The sequence below is a fragment of the Ascaphus truei genome, chromosome 21, assembly GCF_040206685.1.
Source record: "Ascaphus truei isolate aAscTru1 chromosome 21, aAscTru1.hap1, whole genome shotgun sequence".
Lineage (NCBI taxonomy): Eukaryota > Metazoa > Chordata > Amphibia > Anura > Ascaphidae > Ascaphus > Ascaphus truei.
This window is the reverse complement of record NC_134503.1, coordinates 32,625,777-32,648,843: the sequence shown is the minus strand read 5'-3', so window position 1 is coordinate 32,648,843 and position 23,067 is coordinate 32,625,777.

Genomic DNA, 23,067 nt, shown 5'->3' with positions numbered 1-23,067 from the left:
TGTTTATCTGCCAGTCTATGTGTGTCTATCTCTGCCAGTCCATGTGTGTGTATCTGCCAGTCCATTCAGTGAATGTGTGATAATCCACTCGGTGCCAATTATCCCCATGCGTGAGCTAGTCCTCTTGTGTGTATTTGGCAATCCCCTATGTGTATGGCAGTACCTTTATCAGTATCCCATATATGTGTACCTTTTAGCTGCCTATTTCTATCTGTGTGTCAGATAGGAGTGTCATTGGACAAAAAAGGTTCAGAAACACTGGTCTAACCTACAATTAAATAATGGATATTAACTCTGCTTGAAGCTGTGTGTGTTGTGAAAGGTCTGTACAGTAGGTCTGGCAGACTTTGAAAATCTCACAGCTCCGTCTGAGACGTAGAAATAATAGTAAGTAGCAACTTTCACAAACCCTCAGGCATTGGGAAGCGTTTTCTCAGAAACCACATTGATAAAGTGTTCCTCATTCACAAACAATATTTCAATGGACGAGATGAATTGACTCTATTCATATTTCCCTATCCAGTATCATTAGTGATGCAATGTTTATTTGTGAAAATATTATTGCCAAATAAAGACTCAAAGTGATCATTCTTTTCCAATGACAATAAACTGGGACACAGTGTTGTGTTTTCCACTATCTGTTCACCGTCATACTTTTCAAACTCCTTCAGCACTTTGGGGATTATTTGGAATAATCTCTGCTCAACTGCAGCTCATTTCATCTCAAGCCGCTCTCTCATAGTAACCCTATGCTCACTTAAGACGGTAAACCACTTGCGGCCTTTCAATGCTTTCCCAGGAACCACATCTGCCAACATACTCGACTAGACCAAAGAACCGCATGAAGGGACTCTCTCTTCCGGTCACAACCTGGACTTCCCCAAAGAAGCAGAACAAGTTCAACCCCCCCCTCTGCACAAGACAAGCAGAGAAGTGTGCATAGGGTTAGGTCACACTGCATGGAAGTGTGCATAGGGTTAGGTCACACTGCATGGAAGTGTGCATAGGGTTAAGTCACACTGCTTGGAAGTGTGCATAGGGTTAGGTCACACTGCATGGAAGTGTGCATAGGGTTAAGTCACACTGCTTGGAAGTGTGCATAGGGTTAGGTCACACTGCATGGAAGTGTGCATAGGGTTAAGTCACACTGCTTGGAAGTGTGCATAGGGTTACAGCTGCGGCCCCCTTTATCCCAATGCGGCCGTAGCGGCGTAACTCTGATAAACGCGGGCAGATGCAATATATTTTCTTTTTTTCCTGAATATGTTCCGGTATTTTAGCGCTCGTATTATTATCATATTATTAGCATATTATTAGCGCTGCCTGCATTACTGCAATACCGTCTAAAAACTCAGGTGGGCGTTCGCGAGCTGTTGTCTTCAAAGTTTAATACTGGAACAGTTCAACCTACGTCAGTACACAGTCTGTGTGTGCGCGCGCAGTAATTGTAAATTTGCATATTTATACATGCATGTACTGTACTGTAAGTCTCATTTGAACATTGTTGAAACACATAGGCGTTGTGACGACTCAGGAGATTCCTTTCCCTCCTTGTCCCTCTCTCCCATCTCCTGTTGTCCCTTCTACTCCTTCCCACTCCTCTCCTTTGCCTTCTACCTCTCTCCCTTTGCCGCAGCGTGTTCCCCACAGGTCTCGCATACCCACGCGGTCCCTGAGTCCCTGCTATGATCCTCCCCGCTCCCTCTCTCCCACGTTGCCCGCATTACCTTCCCCAGTGGTGGCGTCCATCCCGTTGCCTCCTCCCTGCGTGGTGCCCGCGGCGCGGCATTCCGTGCGCCTGGTGACGTGTCCGGTGCGGGTGCTCCCTCAGCCCACGGAGGGCGTGCGCACATGCTCCTCCGCTGGTCTAACCTGACCCACCTGCTCCATCCTTTCTTGCTCTGTGTGCCATATCGCGGTCGCAGGTTACGCGCGCGTTCCCATCCTCTGAGTTCCGTGCCCCTCCTGTGTACTCCCATTGGTCCGTGCGGCCCGTCTCTGTATTGCAAGAAAAAAATATAATAACTGGATTCCTGCTGACACACGCCAGCTGAAGACACTTCCGATGCTGCCACTGCCACAGGACCTCTGCTGCTGTTCCTAGATGTCGTCCATCGCTGGCTGAAAAGCATTGGACCTGTGTGGTTACTTTGAAGAGAAGAAGCTGAATTTCAGTGGGAAAAAAGTTATCGAGCTGGGGGCTGGTACTGGTGTCGTGGGCATTCTGGTGTCCTTGCTGGATATATAAAGTGCTGTTACCCTGCATGTATCTACATTACTGAGGAAGCTAATTTGCGAAACGCGTCTGACGGATTTTGGTCATCACAAACCACAATACAGAGAAGTAAGAGCACAATTCCAGCTTGGCCAGCATCACGACCGGGGCGCATGCGCATGCGCGGAAGTCGGAAGCTGCAGTGAGGAGATTGATGAACGGGAGAAAATCCAGGCTGTGCACAAGTCTGGGAAGACAACCCTGCTGTCATTTACATCCCTGCACTACCATCTTACCGGCTGGAACAGACTCCACACGGACATCCAACCATTTGGGAAGACGATTGGTGGAGCCTGGAGACTACTCCTCTCTATGCCATTTTTTAATGGCCGCTTGTGAGTTTGCAATCTTTTTTAATTACATTTGTTAATAAACAGTGTTATGCTATGATTCCCTTCTTTCCCCCCTTTTTTTGAGGTAACATCAAGAAGTGTTCGTCATTCTTTATTTGGAGACTTGTTGCTTTAATGTAAGTGTGTTACCCATATAACACCACACGTTATACAATTGTGTTTTAACCACTCCTGATTGTGTTCCCTCTTTTTGTTTACATTGCATGTGTTCCGGAATACGAGTGAAACTACGTGCCGGAGGATCCCCCCCCTTTCTTTCTGCGTCTCTGTATTGCAACCTGTGCGCGCGTATCCCCAGCTTACAGAGGGCGCGCGCACATGCTCTTCTTATCCTGTTCCCCATGTCTCCGCCTCCCAAGCCCTACAGGCCATTCCCCTGACTGCCCCTTCTGTCTCCTCCTCTTCTCTCCCTGTCCTATCCATGTCATCTCCCACTTCTCTCTCTACTCCTCCCCTCTCTCCAATTGGTATGCCCTCCTTTATAACCCCTGTCTGTCCACTTCTTCCCCGCTCTGCATAGTTCCTGTTTCCCTGTGTGTACCTGACCTATGCTGTGCTCCCTCTGTGTTCCTGTTGTTTCCTGCTCCTGTGTTATCTTGGATTTCCCTGGCTTTGACCCCTGCTTGTCCTGGACTATTCTGCTCTCTGGTACCCCTCTGAACCCTGCTACGCATACTACTACGCTTACCTCTGGCTTACTAGGACCTGGCTTATACTCTGACTATTCTACGCTCTGGACACCTGACATTGGCACATGGACACGACTATTCTTACGGACATCACTAAGCGTTGCAAGTATATACTAACACTCTTCCAAGAGGCCCAGCAACGCTATACCACACTCCGGGCTTGCTCCCACTGCTGTGGGTGTGTGGTATCATACCGTTTCCACTTCAGTACTGAGGTCTAGCACCGGTCTGCGGGCATACCGGCGTGACATTATGCAGAGTTCAACAAACGCAGACCCCTTGAGGTGGGTAGAAGTATTACCATAGAGGCCTTACACTTTGTTAGCGATCAGCTGTCCACTGTCTCCCAGCAATTGGCCACCTTTTCCCGTCAGGAAGGTTCCACGGCTTCTGTGCGATCAATGGCTACTACCTACGCCAGCCCTGGTCCACGGGTTCCCTTTCCGAATCGCTATGATGGGGACCCCCTCACCTGCCGCGGTTTCTTAAACCAATTTGAGGTGCAGTTTGAAATGTCTCCCTCCCTGTTTCCTACTGGCCGTGCTAAAATTGCTTATATATACGCTCTGCTCACTGGAGACGCCCTTGCCTGGGCCACCCCCCTATGGGAGCGTAAATGCGAAATAACGCAAGATTATCCATTATTCAGACGTGAATTTTAACTTGTGTTTGATACCCCTGCACGGCGCGAGACAGCCGCCTTCTCCCTGTTTCATATTTCTCAGGGCCGAAGATCAGCTGCCAAATACACCATCGTGATCCATACGCTGGCCACCGAAGTTCAATGGAATGATGAGGCCCTCACCGCAGCGTACTGGCACGGACTCTCAGATTCGTTGTAAGACGATCTGGCTACTCATGCCCGGCCTACGTCCCTGGAGGAACTCATCACCCTGAGCATACGCATGGATCAGCGTACGCAGGAGCGACGACACGAGAGACACTGTTCCCGTTCTTCTCCTTCTGTTGTTTCTCACAGGTCACCCACTACTCCGCTCCTGGCCCTGGAGGCACCGGAACTTATGCAGGTCGGCAGTCAACAACTCCAGGCAACTGAGAGAGCGTGGCAGCGCCATAACAGGCTGTGTTTCTACTGTGCTTCCTTGGAACATCGTCTCCAGAATTGTCCCTTGAAGCCGGGAAACGGGCACACCCAGTAAAGGTAGAGGGGCTTCTACTGGGTACTGTCTCTCCTGAACCCTCTCCTTCCGAAGCTCTCTCAATGAAGTTTATGCTACCAGCCACGTTGGAGGGTCCCAACCTTGTCGTAAAGGTTGAAGCGTTCATCGATTCTGGATCGGGCGGTAATTTCCTGGACCAGCAGTTCGCATTGGAGAATCAAATTCCCATGGTCAGAAGGAAGAGCCCTATTGGCCTTGAGCCCATCGATGGACGACCGCTCCAACCAGCCTTCATCATTTGGGAGTCTATTCCTCTTACCTTGACCCTGGCTGATGGTCACAAGGAGGTAATTGTCTTTGACGTTTTCCAATCCCCTTCCGTACAAATTATTTTAGGATTACCTTGACTTCAACTCCACAATCCGCGCATTGATTGGTCCGGTACTCTGCCTATCCAGTGACCCTCGTCCGCAGATTCTGTGTCAGCGGATCCTCCCGTGGTTGTGCTTGCCGGTCTGGACTCCGTACCTGCCGAATGATTATCCCTGCCTGCTGAGTACCATGAGTACATGGACGTGTTCAACAAGGTACAAGCAGAGGTTCTCCCTCCTCACCGTCCGTACGATTGCCCTGTCGACTTCATCCCTGGGACTGTCCTGCCGAAGTCTAAGTCTTAACCACTCTGCATCCCAGAGACCGAGGCCATGACTACATATATTCAGGAAAATCTGTAAAAAGGGATTCATACGCAACTCTACCTCTCCTGCCGGGGCTGGCTTCTTCTTTGTGAAGAAGAAGGATGGATCACTGAGGCCATGCATCGACTTCCGCGGACTCAATAAGATCACGGTGAAAAACCGGTATCCTCTTCCGCTAAATTCTGAACTGTTCGACCGTCTCCAAGGGGCCTCTATCTTCTCAAAATTTGACTTAAGTGGTGCCTATAATCTCATTCGTATAAGGGAAGGAGACGAGAGGAAAAAAGCATTTAACACACGTTCTGGACATTATGAATATCTTGTTATGCCTTTTGGGCTGTGTAACGCCCCGGCCGTGTTTCAGGAATTTATGAACGACATCTTCCGTGATGTATTGGGAACTTTTGTCATTGTCTATCTAGACGACATCCTTATTTTTTCTAAAAATCTGGAGGAACACATTCAACATACCAAACTTGTGCTCTCCAGGCTTCGTTCTAATCGTCTTTACGCCAAGATGGAGAAATGTCTGTTTTACCAGGCTTCCACGGCCTTCCTAGGCTATATCATCTCCAGCCAAGGTTTTTCCATGGACCCAGAGAAGTTGAAGGCGGTTCTCGACTGGCATGCCCTAATTCGCTCAAGGCTGTGCAGCGTTTTCTTGGCTTTGCCAATTATTGCAGGAAGTTTATCAAACAATTTTCTTCTATTGCTCTTCCCATCACCACCGTGACCAAAAAGGGTGCCGACGTCTCATCCCGGTCACCTGAGGCCATTTCAGCCTTTGAGATTCTCAAGAAGGCGTTCGTGTCTGCCCCGATCCTTCATCATCTGGATACCTCCCTCCCCTTTACTTTGGAGGTTGACGCCTCAGACATAGGAGCTGACGCAGTTCTTTCCCAGAGGACATCTTCCCAAGAGAAACTCTATCCTTGTGGGTTTTTTTCACGGAAATTCTCAGCAGCAGAAAGGAATTATGATGTCGGTGATCGCAAACTTTTGGCCATTAAGTTGGCTCTCCAAGAATTGGGACATCTTTTGGAGGGTTCCAAAGAACCAATCGCTATTCTCACTGACCACAAAATTGTGTTATATATTGAGGGGGCTCGTCGCCTAGGTTCTCGCCAAGCTCGCTGGTCACTCTTCTTTTCCCGCTTCAACTACACCCTCTCTTATATTCCTGGGACCAAAAATGTTAAAGCGGACGATCTTTCTCGTCAGTTTGCCTCTGAGGCAGAAGCTAAAGAAATCTCGGGAACCTATTCTCCCAGCCAAGTGCATAATTTCTGCTAACAACTTCAATGTGTTGGATGAGATCAACAAGGAACAAGCGCATATTCCCAGCAGGTTCAGGGTACAAGAAGGACGTCTCTACGCTGCTCCACATTTTCACCATAAAGTGTTACTTTGGGGTCATTCCTCTAGAGCAGTTGGTCATCCAGGCTTCAAGAGGACGGCAGATCTCATTAAACTGACTTTTTGGTGGCCTAAGATGAACCAAGACATTCTTGAATTTACCTCCGCCTGTCCTGTATGTGCCCAGAGTAAAACTCTCCTTCATAAACCTTCTGGACTTCTTCTACCACTTCCCATCCCTGAACAACCCTGGAAACACATTTCGATGGACTTTATTGTTGAACTGCCTATTTCCAAGGGGATGAACACTATTTTAGTCGTGGTTGACAGGTTTTCGAAGCAGGCACACATTATTGGACGTCTTCTCCAAAGAGATCTTCATGTTGCATGGCGTCCCCATTTCTATTGTCTCGGATCGTGGGTCCCAGTTCATCTCAAAATTCTGGCGGGCCTTTTCCCAAAGATTGGGTATCTCTCTCTTGTTTTCCTCTGGATACCATCCACAAACCAACAGTCAAACTGAAAGGATGAACCAAACTCTTGAACAGTATCTAGGATGCTTTATTTCAGACTCACAAGATAACTGGGTGGATCTTTTACCATGGGCCAAATTTGCCATAAATTCCTTGAGGAATGAGTCTACTCAGGAGTCTCCTTTCTTTATCAACTGTGGCTTCCATTCCTGTAGTCTCCCTCTCTCACCTTCTCCTTCTGGTGTTCCTGCAGCCGACTCATATCACCAACTTACAAGAATCCTGGAAAAAGATCCTCAAGTCCTTACAGTCTGCGGTTGCCAAACAAAAAACTAAGGCAGATCGCTACTGTCAAAGGGGTCCTTCCTTCAAACCTGGTGATCTGGTGTGGCTGTTTTCCAAAAATATTAGGCTCAAAACCCCTTCACCCAAACTGTCCCCTAGATTCTTGGGACCATTCAAAAATCTTAGAGAAGGTTAATCCAGTAGCCTATCGTCTCGATCTTCCCCCCACAATGAAGGTTCCGTCCGTGTTCCATGTTTCCCTCCTTAAAGACTGTATTCCCAGTCCTCATTTCCCGGACCCCTCTCAGAGACACAATCCAGTGTCCAACCTGGGCAACCAGGAGTACGAAATACAGTCTCTCATCGAATCTCGTTTGTCTAAAAATAGACTTCAGATTTTGGTACACTGGAAGGGCTACGGGCCTGAGGAACATTCCTGGGTACCTGCACATCACATCCATGCCCCAAGGCTACTTTCTCTATTTCATCAGAAATTTCCCCTCAAGCCGTGGTTGGATCACTCAGAGATTGATCCTCAAGGGGGGGATACTGTGACGACTCTGGAGATTCCTTCCCCTCCTTGTCCCTCTCTCCCATCTCCTGTTGTCCCTTCTACTCCTTCCCACTCCTCTCCTTTGCCTTCTACCTCTCTCCCTTTGCCGCAGCGTGTTCCCCACAGGTCTCGCATACCCACGCGGTCCCTGAGTCCCTGCTACGATCCTCCCCGCTCCCTCTCTCCCGCAGTGCCCGCATCACCTTCCCCAGTGGTGGCGTCCGTCCCATTGCCTCCTCCCTGCATGGTGCCCGCGGTGCGGCATTCCGCGCGCCTGGTGACGTGTCCGGTGCGTGCGCTCCCTCAGCCCATGGCGGGCGCGCGCACATGCTCCTCCGCTGGTCTCCCTGACCCACCTGCTCCATCCTCTCTGCCTCTGCGTGCCGTCTCGCGGTCGCAGGTTATGCGCGCGTTCCCATCCTCTGAGTTCCGTGCCCCTCCTGCGTCCTCCCCTTGGTCCGTGCAGGCCGTCTCTGTATTGCAACCTGTGCGCGCGCATCCCCAGCTTACAGAGGGCGCGCGCACATGCTCTTCTTATCCTGTTCCCCATGTCTCCACCTCCCAAGCCCTACAGGCCATTCCCCTGACTGCCCCTTCTGTCTCCTCCCCTTCTCTGCCTGTCCTATCCCTGTCGTCTCCCACTTCTCTCTCTACTCCTCCCCTCTCTCCCATTGGTATGCCCTCCTTTATAACCCCTGTCTGTCCACTTCTTCCCTGCTCTGCATAGTTCCTGTTTCCCTATGTGTACCTGACCTATGCTGTGCTCCCTCTGTGTTCCTGTTTTATCCTGCGCCTGTGTTATCTTGGATTTCCCTGGCTTTGACCCCTGCTTGTCCTGGACTACTCTGCTCTCTGGTACCCCTCTGAACCCTGCTACGCATACTACTACGCTTACCTCTGGCTTACTAGGGCCTGCTTATACTCTGATGATTCTACCCTCTGGACACCTGAACATAGGCACACGGACACGACTATTCTTACGGACATCCCCAAGCGTTGCAAGTATATACTAACACTCTTCCAACAGGCCCAGCAACGCTATACCACACTCCGGGCTGGCTCCCACTGCTGTGGGTGTGTGGTATCATACCCTTCCCACCTCAGTACTGGGGTCTAGCCAGGTCTGATCCCTGATGAAGCCATTTTAGTGGTGAAACACGTAGGAGGAGGAGCCAGGGGTCTGTGCTTCCATTTGTCCTGACTGGATTCATTTAGCACTGCTACGTGCTTTGGAGAGAGCGGCGGTGATTTTACTATCAGCGTGTCTGTCTGCTATCCACGCTGTGGAGGAGGATCAAACAGTCCCTGTTACAGCCGGGAAGGGCTAGTGCGTCACGTCCGGGAGTGACATCATACCCGGAAACCCGGTGGGCTGGACACAGTCGGTCTCTAACATCTGAGACTTGGAGGAGCTGGTTGGGGAGGAATCCATGTGCCGTTCTATCGCAACAATTGGAGGTTGGGTGAGCTCATTCAACATTGGCTCATTATTGGCCCATATACTGCCCCCATACTAACATTTCCATCCACCCACGATCTGTGCATTTATCTGGGGCCGTTACCCTGGTCCCAGAAATTTTGATCTCGCACCAGGTTAACTTACCTGTTGTCATCCCTCTGACTTTCTTTCTGCAGCAGCCGGCTATGATCGCCGCTCACCAGTGAATCAAATCATATGGACACTAGATAATACTGATTTTATTATAACAATTGTTAATTGATAAAGTTGTCATTTTACCATCACCCGTTTTACTGCGCTTCCCTAATTTTTTTCTTTTTCTTGATCTTTCCCACCAAGGACTGGGGTCCTGTAGGCGGACGCTCACAGAGGTATGCAAGGGAGACTGATTATAGTGAAATTAAATAAGCCTTTTATTGCGCCTTTTCCTTAACATTAGGAAACCATCCAAACAAGGGGTAAACAAAGCTTCTATTCACTTGGGAGTATTTCTAGTGAAATACTATGCAGTTCACAACTCCCTTAGATAAGCATGTCTCCCAGCCCCAAACATACAGTAGAGGCAATGTTTATTCTAACATTTGCCGTAAACTAGCCGGGTTACATTCTGGGTATGTGCTGGGTATGTGCTGGGTATGTTCTGGGCTAGTTTGAGGCACGTTTAAGGCATTTCTGCATTGACTAACGATCCATAGGATTAACACAGCAGGGATCCCTGGCAGTCCAATTCACTTTGAATGGGACTGCCAGGGACCCCCGCTGTTACTCTGATAGGCCATTAATCAATGCAGAAATGCTGGGGCTAGTTTAAGGAAAGTTTAAGGCTTGTATTCAGAATGTACCTGGGTGTTTCCTGGTTTTTTGGGGGAATTGCCACTGGTTTTTGTTAGAATAAGAGTTGCCTCTACTGTATAGCATGAAATGAACAGATATAAAAAGTCTTGAAAATAAAAGTCTTATCTGTTCCTTGTGGTTTGGAGGGAAAATCTTCTCTGTCCCTGGTTGCTACCTTTTCTTCAGGGTTTGTCAGCATTCAGGTTTAGAAGTTTCCCCTGTGTCTTGAAAGCAGCTCTGCTGTTTCTTCTGGCAGGGCTCAAGACAAATGTCTCCAAGTTCAGCTCAGGTGTGAGCTAAGGAGTCTCTCTTCCTGTCTCAAAAGACAGGCTTTTCTATGCCATCTAATCAGGCAGGTGGTGTTTGTTAATTGACTACCAGCAGTTAACGACCACACTGCTGGATTAGAGGCACATTACTTGAACAGGGATAACGCCCCTGTTACATACCTCCCCTGTTTGTGGGAAGCTCGGACTTGCCACGGTCAAAGCCCATCCTTCCACTCTCTTTCTAGATATCTCTGTGACTTGAATGAGAGTGGATGGAGGAAGAGAACCCTCAGTCCTGCTGGGATTGGAGCCCTTTCTCCAGTTTATTTGTGTCTCCTCCTGAAGGTGCTTGAGATCAGCACTCCTCAGTCGCTCAAGGAGGACTTTTTCTAAGTATAGTCTTTTTGCTACGTGCGCGGTCATGAGATTTCCCTCACGTCGGGTGCTCGTCTTATTGTAGGCATACTGTATGGCAGCAGTTGCAGAGCGTTTCAAAACAGCCCTTCGAGTTTTCCGCTCTTTTTCCGCTCTGCCCTTTTCCCACTCAATGGGGTTGCTAGTTCAGCCTCTTTGGGGTTAAGTTGCAATTCCACACCCACTTCCAGAGAATGTCCCATCTTTTCAGCTTCATCAGTTAATGATTCTTCTGGTTTTGATTCAGCACGTGTACCTTCTTTTGTTGCCTGTTGTGTGGCTGAAGGTTTTGCTAGTGCTTGTTTAGGTAGTTCAAATTTTGCAACCTTGTCTTTCAGATGAGCGGTATTCCAAGCTCTCACTGTACCCTTGTCTTCATGGGTTTTTGTGGCTGTGGGATACTGACGCTTAGTCAGGGTCAATACTTGTCCTTGTAGGACTGTAATCTCATCCGCGAGAGATCCCTGTTTTTTTAGTGCGTCTTGCAAGTCTCTTCTCAGGGAATTTATCTGCACGCTTTGCTTTCTCTGAGCTTGCTTCCACATTTTTGTTGCATTGTGAAGCACTATGAATTTCTTTGCTCTGGCCACAGTTACTTGTTTTAGTTTCTGGACCTTCTTGTGCTCCCTTTTGTGCCGGGTCACCTGGGTTCTAAGCTTGGCCTCTAGCGATGCTTTGGTGACGCTCAGGGTAGCCTTCAGTTTCTCATGCTGCTTTGCGGGGACATACTGGGTCATCAGACATTCCTGCAGCACTTGAATTTCTTTAACAGCCTGCAGATTGTCTTCCTGCAGAGTTCGCGGCTTCTCCTCGGCCTTCTCGAGGTGCGTACGCAGACCTTGCAGTTGGTCCTGCAGTCGGTGCTCTGCTTCAAACTTCTCACCTTCCAAAAGTCTATTTATTTCCTTAAGCTCGTGTAGCTTTTCATTCTTTTCCTTGACTTTGTCTGTCAACTGAAATTTTTCTTCTTTCAGTTTTAAGTTTTCTCTTTTTAATCTTGAATTTTCTCCTTTTTCAGTCTCTGTACTATTCAGGGCCTCTTTGCAGTCCTCTTTCCATTTACACACATCGGCTTTGATAATGACAGTCTCCTGGCGTGAGACTTCCTTCTCTAGGTTGAGGGTCTGAAGCTCCTTCTGAGAGATTGTGAGATCTGTATCAAGATTGACAATAGTTTCTTTAGATATGTCTAGCTCCTCAGTGAGACTGTGTAGTTCAGTGTTTCCCAAAGTGTGCGCCACGGCGCCCTGGTGCGCCGCGGCTTGGCTAGAGGGGCGCCGCGATCAGGGCCTCCAGCAGCGGGAAACAAGGGCTGCTAGTTCATTTAAAAAAAAAAAAACCTCAGAGGGGAAGCGGAGGAGCGGTCACGTGACCACTCCCATCCAATGGGGCTGCAGCCTGCCCGGCATTGCAACTACAGAGCCACCAGATAGAGGCAGCACCAAGGTGTGTGTGTGTGTGTGTGTGTGTGTGTGTGTGTGTGTGTGTGTGTGTGTGTGTGTGTGTGTGTGTGTGTGTGTGTGTGTGTGTATGTGTGTGTGTGATATAGTGTGTGTGTGTGTGTGATATAGTGTGTGTGTGTGTGTGTGTGTGTGTGTGTGTGTGTGTGTGTGTGTGTGTGTGTGTGTGTGTGTGTGTGTGTGTGTGTGTGTAAAACGGGCTGCAGGGTGTGTGTGAGAAAAATGGGCTGCAGGGGGTGTGTGTGTGTGTGTGTGTGTGTGAGAAAAACGGGCTGCAGGGAGTTGTGTGTCTATATATATATATGTGTGGTGTGTGTGTGTGTGTATATATATATATATATACAATATACATTCATATATATATATATATATGTGTGTATGTGGTGTATATATATATATATATATATATATACACCACACATACATATACAGTACCGACACACTTTATTCGAGTGTGGTCGGTACCGCAAGCCGGGAAATCTCCCGGCTTGCTAGTGGCCGCCCCTCGGCGTGCCGCGCGTCATAGACGCGCGGTCACGCGTCTTCGGGAGCGTGCGCCCCCTGCACGCGCGTCCAGGGGCTCCCCGAGGGAGCCCTGGTGTCCCGCGATCGCGGGACAGCGGCAGGGGGTTCCGGGGGACCCGGCGGACCCGGCAGCGGTAGGGAGAGCGCCCCGATCGGAGGGCGCTCTTCCGCTGCTTTGGCGCGCGCCCGTCACTCTCGGGCGCGCGCCAGGCTACTGCTGCGGCAGAGAACGGGCAAATGCTCGAATAAACTCTGCCGCAGCAGTATATATTTATATATATATATATATATATATATATATATATATATATATATATATATATAGTGCAGAATAAATGAGTTCTTCAGTATTAGGTGATACCTTTTTTATTGGACTAACAATTTATGTCATAGGACAAGCTTTCGAGAGTTCTCCTCTCTTCTTCAGGTCAAGCAATACTGATTTACACAGGAATCAATGGCTAAAACAGTGTATAGAGAGAGAAAAAAAAACAGATATTTACTGTAGATAAGGTAGGGCGTGAAGTGTTTGAAGCCAGGAGACAGTGTCAAAGAAAGGTGGGGAGGGGAAGGGATGCTGGGGGGGGGGGGGAAAGGGAGTGAGGGAACGTGTGGATAAGAGTTGAGGCAAGCAGGATAATTACAGACAATTTTGGTAGGGTGTGAGAAAACCCATGTCCACATTAATTCCTTTGGTTTTGGTGTCAAAGAGTCTTATCATTCTGAGCTCAAATGTTTTCCGTTCTTGGGTGCTTTTAAACATTCCATTGAGGATTTTGATTTTTAAATTATTTATGGAATGATCTGGTTGTGAGAAGTGATGTCCCACAGGTGAGCAGTATCTTCCTGCTTCGTGATGGAGTATAGAGTGTATATATACTGTGTGTGTGTGTGTCACTTGGTAGCTATCAGTGTGTGTGTGTGTGTATATTATATAATATTTTAAAAATTTAAAAAAAAACATGTTGTGAGAATAAATTATTTATTAACATTGTGCAACTTTGATAAATATATTCACACGCACACACCACACACATCACACACACACACCACACATGTATATATACATACATATATACATGTGTGGTGTGTGTGTGTGATGTGTGTGGTGTGTGCGTGTGAATATATTTATCAAAGTTGCACAATGTTAATAAATAATTTATTCTCACAACATGTCTTTTTTTTTAATTTTTAAAATATTATATAATATACACACACACACACTGACAGCTACCAAGTGACACACACACACAGTGATACCCACCTCCCAAGCGCACTTGCTGTCTCCTCTGCCAGGACAGCAAAAAGCTCCTGGTAGAGCGAGCGGCAGCAAGCAAGAGCGAGCAGTAGCACCTAAGCGCTTACTATGTCCCAGGCCGGAGGAACTATAGCCGCGCTGATTACAGATGCATGGGCTTTGTGCATCTGTTCAGCGCGGCTCAGCCCGGCTCAGCGACGCTGAGAGAGGGAAGCCCGGCGTGCATGCTGGAGGAGCAGCACTGGAAGAAAGATGTCTCCCAGCAGCACTGCAGCCTCACACCCCCCCCCTCCCTCCCCGCAGCACACCGGCCCTCCCTCCCCGCAGCACACCGGCCCTCCTTCCCCGCAGCACATCGGCCCTCCCTCCCCACAGCACACCGGCCCTCCCTCCCCGCAGCACACCGGCCCTCCCCCCACTTGGCACAAGCCCCCGCAGCACTGACCTCCCCCGTGCAGGGACCAGGCCGTTCAGCCATACCCTCCCCTAGCCCCCCGTATCTGTGTGTATTTATTTGTGTGTGTGTGTGTGTGTGTGTGTGTGTATCTGCATCTGTGTGTGTGTATCTGTGTGTATTTATTTATGTGTGTGTGTATTTATGTGTGTATTTATTTGTGTGTGTGTGTGTGTATTTATTTGTGTGTGTGTGTGTATTTGTGTGTGTGTGTATTTATTTATGTGTGTGTGTGTATTTATGTGTGTATTTATTTGTGTGTGTGTGTGTGTGTGTGTGTGTGCAGGGAGCTGCCTGCACGAATCTCCTGCCTTTCCTCCCTCCCTGAGAGAGAGAGTGAGAGAGAGTGTGTCTGAGAGAGTGAGAGAGAGAGAGTGAGAGAGAGAGAGTGTGTCTGAGAGAGTGAGAGAGTGTCTGTCTGCGAGAGGTAGAGTGTCTTTATGAGAGAGGTAGAGTGTCTGTCTGAGAGAGGTAGAGTGTCTGTCTGTGAGAGAGAGTGTCTGTCTGTGAGAGAGAGTGTCTGTGAGAGAGAGTGTCTGTGAGAGAGAGTGTCTGTGAGAGAGAGTGTTTGTCTGTGAGAGAGAGTGTCTGTTTGTGATAGAGAGTGTCTGTCTGTGAGAGAGAGAGTGTCTGTCTGTGAGAGAGAGTGTCTGTCTGTGAGAGAGAGTGTCTGTCTGTGAGAGAGAGTGTCTGTGAGAGAGAGTGTCTGTGAGAGAGAGTGTCTGTCTGTGAGAGAGAGTGTCTGTCTGTGAGAGAGAGTGTCTGTCTGTGAGAGAGAGTGTCTGTCTGTATGTCTGTCTGTGTGTGTGTCAGAGAGAGAGAGAGGTAAGAGAGAGAGAGAGGTCAGAGAGAGAGAGAGGTCAGAGAGAGAGAGAGGTCAGAGAGAGAGGTCAGAGAGAGAGAGAGGTCAGAGAGAGTGGTCAGAGAGAGAGAGAGAGGTCAGAGAGAGAGTGAGGTCAGTGAGAGAGAGAGAGTGAGGTCAGAGAGAGAGTGAGGTCAGAGAGAGAGAGAGAGAGAGAGAGAGAGAGAGAGGGGGGGGGGTCCGAGAGAGAGAGAGAGAGTGAGGTCAGAGAGAGAGAGAGAGAGAGAGAGAGGTCAGAGAGAGAGAGACAGAGACAGTGAGGTCAGAGAGAGAGACAGTGAGGTCAGAGAGATAGAGAGAGAGAGAGAGAGAGTAAGGTCAGAGAGAGACAGTGAGGTCAGAGAGAGACAGTGAGGTCAGAGAGAGACAGTGAGGGCAGAGAGAGAGAGTGAGGTCAGAGAGAGAGTGAGGTTAGAGAGAGAGAGAGAGAGAGGTCAGAGAGAGAGAGAGAGAGAGAGAGAGGTCAGAGAGAGAGAGAGAGTGAGGTCAGAGAGAGAGTGAGGTCAGAGAGAGACAGTGAGGTCAGAGAGAGACAGTGAGGTCAGAGAGAGAGAGAGACAGTGAGGTCAGAGAGAGAGAGAGAGACAGTGAGGTCAGAGAGAGAGTGAGGTCAGAGAGAGAGAGTGAGGTCAGAGAGAGAGAGTGGGGTCAGAGAGAGAGAGAGAGAGTGAGGTCAGAGAGAGAGAGTGAGGTCAGAGAGAGAGAGTGAGGTCAGAGAGAGAGTGAAGTCAGAGAGAGAGAGTGAGGTCAGAGAGAGAGAGTGAGGTCAGAGAGAGAGAGAGTGAGGTCAGAGAGAGAGAGTGAATCAGAGAGAAAGAGTGAGGTCAGAGAGAGAGTGAGGTCAGAGAGAGAGTGATGACAGAGAGAGAGAGTGAGGTCAGAGAGAGAAAGTGAGGTCAGAGAGAGAGAGAGAGAGGTGTGAGAGAGAGAGAAAGAGAGAGACAGAGTGAGGTCAGAGAGAGAGAGAGAGAGTGAGGTCAGAGAGAGAGAGAGAGTGAGGTCAGAGATAGAGTGAGGTCAGAGAGAGAGAGTGTGGTCAGAGAGAGAGAGAGATGTCTGAGAGAGAGAGAGAGAGAGAGAGAGAGAGAGAGAGAGAGAGAGAGAGAGAGAGAGTGAGGTCAGAGAGAGAGAGTGAGGTCAGAGAGTGAGGTCAGAGAGAGAGAGAGAGTGAGGTCAGAGAGAGAGTGAGGTCAGAGAGAGAGAGAGTGAGGTCAGAGAGAGAGAGAGAGAGAGAGAGAGAGAGTGAGGTCAGAGAGAGAGAGAGAGAGAGTGAGGTCAGAGAGAGAGAGTGAGGTCAGAGAGAGAGAGAGTGAGGTCAGAGAGAGAGAGAGAGTGAGGTCAGAGAGAGTGAGAGTGTGTGAGAGAGAGTGAGAGTGTGTGAGTGTCTGAGAGAGACACCAACTGCGCACTGCAACTGTTAGGTACACTGGCGACACACTTTATTCGAGCTTGGCTAGTCCCACGAATTCGGGTATACCCGGGTGTATTGAGGTTTGTGACTGTTTTCTGCCCGAGTGCATTGAGGTATTTTCCAAGCAGGGATTGAAGCATTTTATTCCCGCTGGCTGCAATACTGCACAGTATATATATATATACTGCATTACAATTCATGAATTTATGCCATCTGGTAGACACGCGAAGCATTGCAGCCTATTAAATCCTAATCATTATCATTTAACAGATCAGCCGCCCATCAGCCAGGCATGAACCCAGGCTGGGAAGGCAAATGCAACGGGGCTTGTCAGAGGTGAGGAGTGGCGCATTCCAGGTATCTGCCAGGTACATACCGGGTATTTGCTCGAATAAAGTGTGTCGGTGCAGTATGTATATACACCTTTGTTTTTACTTGGGGCGCCGTGTAAAAATCCTGATCGCCTTGGGGAGCCTTGAAAAAATTCTGATTGCTTTGGGGAGCCTTGAACCGAAAAAGTTTGGGAACCACTGGTGCAGTTCCTTTCTGGAAACTTCCAGATCTGTGCGGCAGCTGTTGGTCTCATGATGTGAGGCATCCAGTGCTCTGCAGAGTGTCTGAAACTCTTTCTGAGATACGTCCACCTCTGTCCGGACATTGTTGACCTCCTGTTGTGAGGCATTCAGCGCTACGCGAAGAGTGTGAACCTTTTGCTGAAAGACTGTCATCTGCTTTAGTGCCTCCTCATACTTCCGCTTCAGCTTAGTCATCATTTTATCAGATTGGCTCTGCTTTTTATCCATGGTGGAAATAGTAGCATTTGCAGTATCTAGCTCAGTCTTGAGATCGTCCAATTCTGTCCTGGCTGCAGAGTACATTGCGAGCACATGTTCCTGTAGTTTCACGTTATTTTTCAGTAGCTCCGCGTAACCATCTTTCTTTTGTTTCAATTGTTCACGGAGTATATCACAGTCACGCCTGGCATTTTTCAGGGCATCCTCAGGGCTGGTCAAGGGATTGACACTCACTGGTTCCGGCTCCGCTTCCCTGGAATGGTTGGTTGAGGTTTCCTCACTGTTGGCACCGGATAGACACTTCTTTGGGGTACACGACTTCTGCCTTGGGCCCTCTGTATATTCGGTTAACCGCGGGACGAATTCTCCATTTTCTCTAGGCTGCAGGGCAACTCGGCCCCCCTTTTCCTCCACAGGATCTGCGGACGTGTCTGTTCCTTCGACGGTAAGTGAAAAACCGCTTTTCTTTTTCTTTTTCCGCCTTTTGATTTGGATGACACCGTCCCTTCAGGGATACTAGGGTCTCCATCTTCATTTGAAATTTTAGCAGCGTCACTGGATCCACCCGGCTTTTCTTGCAACTGTAATAGCTGACGGAAATATTCGGTGATCCACTGCTCCCGCTCTTTCTCCTGCTGATCATATTCGTCATCAAAGGGAGCGGTCTTTTCGGTTTGTGCCGAGTTCAGGCACCCCCACCATTCTTGGGTTGTTTTGTGGGTGTGACTCAGTTCAGGTTCCCCGTAAGAGATGTCTTCCTCTTTATTGGACTGGAAGGGCCACTCTTCCATGGGGTAAGGTTCATTACAGGAACGCTGCATCTTGTCCTCCATTTTTAGGCTATCAGGTGTAATTTTCTTCCTGACCTCAGGAGGCGCTATTGCAGCTGTTGCCACTGTATTTGCTAGTACCCCCAATTGTGGTAGTCCTACAGGTGGGCATATTTTGCTTGTAGAGGTCGTAGCTCTCACAGGCATCTCTGTAGACTTTTTCTTTCTTGGGTAAGTTTTACAATATCAGCAGTGCTGTGCATGCATTTTCTCTCATCAGGAATAAAAGATGTGCAGTTGCTAGGTAAAAACGTCTATTTGATTTACACCATTTACTTGCTAGGAAATCTCTCATTAGGTATGCTGAATGTGTAGTTGCTAGGGAAAACTTCTGTTTGCTTTACACCATTTACTTGCTAGGTCCAATCTCTCTGCTTCAGCCAAATAATGTGATTTTCTGTTTGAGTTCAGTCTCAACTTTGGGTATTATGACATTCACTCTTCACACTTTGGGATACCTTTTACACAGCTCAGCAATTCCTTTTTTTCTAGTAGTGAAAGTATGCAGATAGGAAAAAGCAGGCACCAGCAGCCACACAGGATCAGCAAATAAGGATTAATAAAGAGAGCTGGTTCCCAAACAAAAAGATTTAATGAATTCTAAAAAAAGAGTACAACAACATTGTGGGGTACTAGACCCCCCACCAATGCGTTTCGAGCGCTAGCTCTTTATCAAGGTGACTTACAGTACTCACCCTGCCATTTTTGTAGTCCCCAGAAGCATGCCAAAATTCATTGCCAAACACTTCCTGAAACTCTCAGGAGCGACGTCGGCGTGATGACGTCAGCGCGCGACCAAGGGAATACAGAAAAAACTTCAAAATTTGAAAACTTTATTCAACAAACATTTTTAACATTAAAAATCGATGCGAGTACCAGGCATGTCTTCTAGTGGTAAAAACACTAAAAAAGCAAGTGCTAATACAGAAATATAAGAAAAAATAGTTAGATGAGACATACATCTTCAAAGACCACCTCTCGTCCCACTTCGGACACCATATGTAGGCGGACGCTCACAGAGGTATGCAAGGGAGACTGATTATAGTGAAATAAATAAGCCTTTTATTGCGCCTTTTCCTTAACATCAGGAAACCATCCAAACAAGGGATAAACAAAGCTTCTATTCACTTGGGAGTATTTCTAGTGAAATACTATGCAGTTCACAACTCCCTTAGATAAGCATGTCTCCCAGCCCCAAACATATACAGTAGCATGAAATGAACAGATATAAAATGTCTTGTAAATAAGAGTCTTATCTGTTCCTTGTGGTTTGGAAAGAAAATCTTCTCTGTCCCTGGTTGCTACCTTTTCTTCAGGGTTTGTCAGCATTCAGGTTTAGAAGTTTCCCCCGTGTCTTGAAAGCAGCTCTGCTGTTTCTTCTGGCAGGGCTCAAGACAAGTGTCTTCAAGTTCAGCTCAGGTGTGAGCTAAGGAGTCTCTCTTCCTGTCTCAAAAGACAGGCTTTTCTATGCCATCTAATCAGGCAGGTGGTGTTTGTTAATTGACTACCAGCAGTTAACCACCACACTGCTGGATTAGAGGCACATTACCTGAACAGGGATAACTCCCCTGTTACATGTCCCTTGTATTGGAAGCTGCAATTATTATTTTTTTTTTAACATACTTTACATGTGTTTATACCTATAGCGAGACCCTTTATGCTCCGGAATGGTTCATGTCACTGTATAATCATTTGTATATTTTATTGACATTTATTTATTGTAAGGTTATTTAATTCATTTTAACAAAAGTTAGTCAAGTGTTTCGGGATTTAATCATCTGGCGCTCCCACCCCCCTTTTTTTCTTTCCATCCTCCTCTTCTCTGCCTGTCCTTGCCTGTCGTCTCCCACTTCTCTCTATACTCCTCCCCTCTCTCCCATTGGTATGCCCTCCTTTATATCCCCTGTCTGTCCACTTCTTCCCCGCTCTGCATAGTTCCTGTTTCCCTGTGTGTACCTGACCTATGCTGTGCTCCCTCTGTGTTCCTGTTGTTTCCTGCTCCTGTGTTATCTTGGATTTCCCTGGCTTTGACCCCTGCTTGTCCTGGACTACTCTGCTCTCTGGTACCCCTCTGAACCCTGCTACGCATACTACTACGCTTACCTCTGGCTTACTAGGACCTGGCTTATACTCTGATGATTCTACCCTCTGGACACCTGAACATTGGCACACGGACACGACTATTCTTACGGACATCCCCAAGCGTTGCAAGTATATACTAACACTCTTCCAACAGGCCCAGCAACGCTATACCACACTCCGGGCTTGCTCCCACTGCTGTGGGTGTGTGGTATCATACCCTTCCCACCTCAGTACTGGGGTCTAGCCAGGTCTCCGGGCATACAGGCGTGACAGGCGTGTACTGTAACAGTATCACATTTCGGCGTATATAGTGCTCTTCCCTCGCTCGCCCCCGCACACAAACAGGATAATATACTGAACTGCAGTATTTCAACTTCTTATCTACAGTAAACCTCTCCCACACCATTCCTTTGAAAGGATGGTTTCTGGCTTCAATAACATTCCTGTCATCACATTCCTGTGTGTATAACGTTCAGTGCAGTGCAGAGTCTGGTTTGATTTACTGTATTCTTCTGTGTTGATTATTAATGCTCATTGGGGGAAAAAAAGTTTAAGAGTGACCAAAAAAAAAACATTTTTTTTCTCGTCATTTTTTATTATTATTTTCTCAACATGTTTCTGCCTAAACCATCTTGATATTACGATATTCAATCGGTGCTGTAGCTTTTGACTGCGACACTGTGTGTTTGACTGCACATGATTTGTGTGATTTTTATGTACAGCTCAACCCTGTTATAGCACGATCCGCTATAACGTGGATCAGCTTATAACACGTTTTTTTCAACAACAAAAAAATTCCATATTTTTTTCACACTGTACACTACATACACTAAACGCACACAGCACAAAGCATACACTCACTGCACACTGATAACACTCACTGCACACACTCACTGCACACTGCACACACTCACAGCACACTGCACATTGCATACTGCTGCGGCCAAGTTTATTCGAGCATTTGCCCGTTCTTGGCCGCAGCAGTAGCCTGGCGCGCGCCCGAGAGTGACGGGCGGGCGCCGAAGCAGCGGAAGAGCGCCCTCCGATCGGGGCGCTCTCCCTACCGCTGCCTGGTCCGCCGGGTCCCCCGGAACCCCCTGCCACTGTCCCGCGATCGCGGGACACCAGGGCTCCCTCGGGGAGCCCCTGGACGCGCGTGCAGGGGGCGCACGCTCCCGAAGACGCGTGACCGCGCGTCTATGACGCGCGGCACGCCGAGGGGCGGCCACTAGCAAGCCGGGAAATCTCCCGGCTTGCGGTACCGGCCACACTTTAATAAAGTGTGTCGGTAGTGTACATTCACAGGACACTGCACACACTCACAGCACACTGCACACACTCACACACTACTGCACACACTCACTGGACACTACACACACTCACTGCACACTGCATACACTCACAAGACACTGCACGCACTCACAGCACACTGCAAACACACTTCACACTGCATACACTTAAAGGACACTGCACACACTCACTGCACACACAGCACACTACACATACTGCAAACACTCACAGGACACTGCACACACTCACAGGACACTGCACACACTCACAGGACACTGCACACACTGACAGCACACTGCACCGAACACACACACACCCCTATCTCTGGTGTCAGCTGCTATCTCCTAAATCACTCTTGCACACAGAAGGATAGAATGTCTGTGGTGTAGAGCAGGAGAAGCTATCAGGAACAAGAGAACACACACACACAGACAGACAGACAGACACACACACAGACACACGAACACAACACACACCTCTCCCCCGGCGTCCCTGAAAAGTTTGCCAGTGAGAGCAGGAGAAGCTGCTGTGCGGGTGATCAGTGGACATGTGAGTAAAATTGGCATGGAGAGGAGGCTGCAGCCCTGAGCCTCGCACTCTCCTAGCTCTGCCTACAGCTCTCTGACTGCTGGAGACACGGGAGGAGGGAGGAGGAGGAACGAGTAGCACAGTGCAACAAAGTGCGATCCCAGCTCTCTCCCCTCTGTAGACACGGAAACCCGGGCGCGGTGGCCATTTTTTAATTTATTTGATTTATTTATTTAATTTAATTAGCGTGACCCCGTTTGTAGCGCGGTCGGATCGGGTGGCCCCCGAGGACCGCGCTATAATGGGGCTGAGCTGTATTTGGAGGCGGTTTGGGGGGTCAAATCATTATGAAAATATTTCTTTGAACTGTTCAAGGATATCCTCAAAGCAGCTTTACCCCCCTTCCCCCCCGCAAACACACACAAGGCTCGCTCAAGGATTTAAAACTCTTAACGACACCTCTCTCAGACCATTCATTAATTTTCCTATTGTTGGCTTTGAGTCACCTCTCTGCGCCTGCTTGTTATCCTCTTTGGGAAGGGAGCTGTACTTGATTATTACTGCGCATGCGTGAATTGCTTGCAAAGTTCAAGAGTGACCAAAAAAAAAAAAAACATTTTTTTTTCTCGTTATTTTTATTATTATTTTCTCAACATATTCCTGCCTAAACCATCTTGATATTACGATATTCAATCGGTGCTGTAGCTTTTGACTGTGACATTGTGCGTTTGACTGCGTGATTTGTGTGATTTTTATGTCTTTGGAGGGGATTTGGGGGGTAAATCATTATGAAA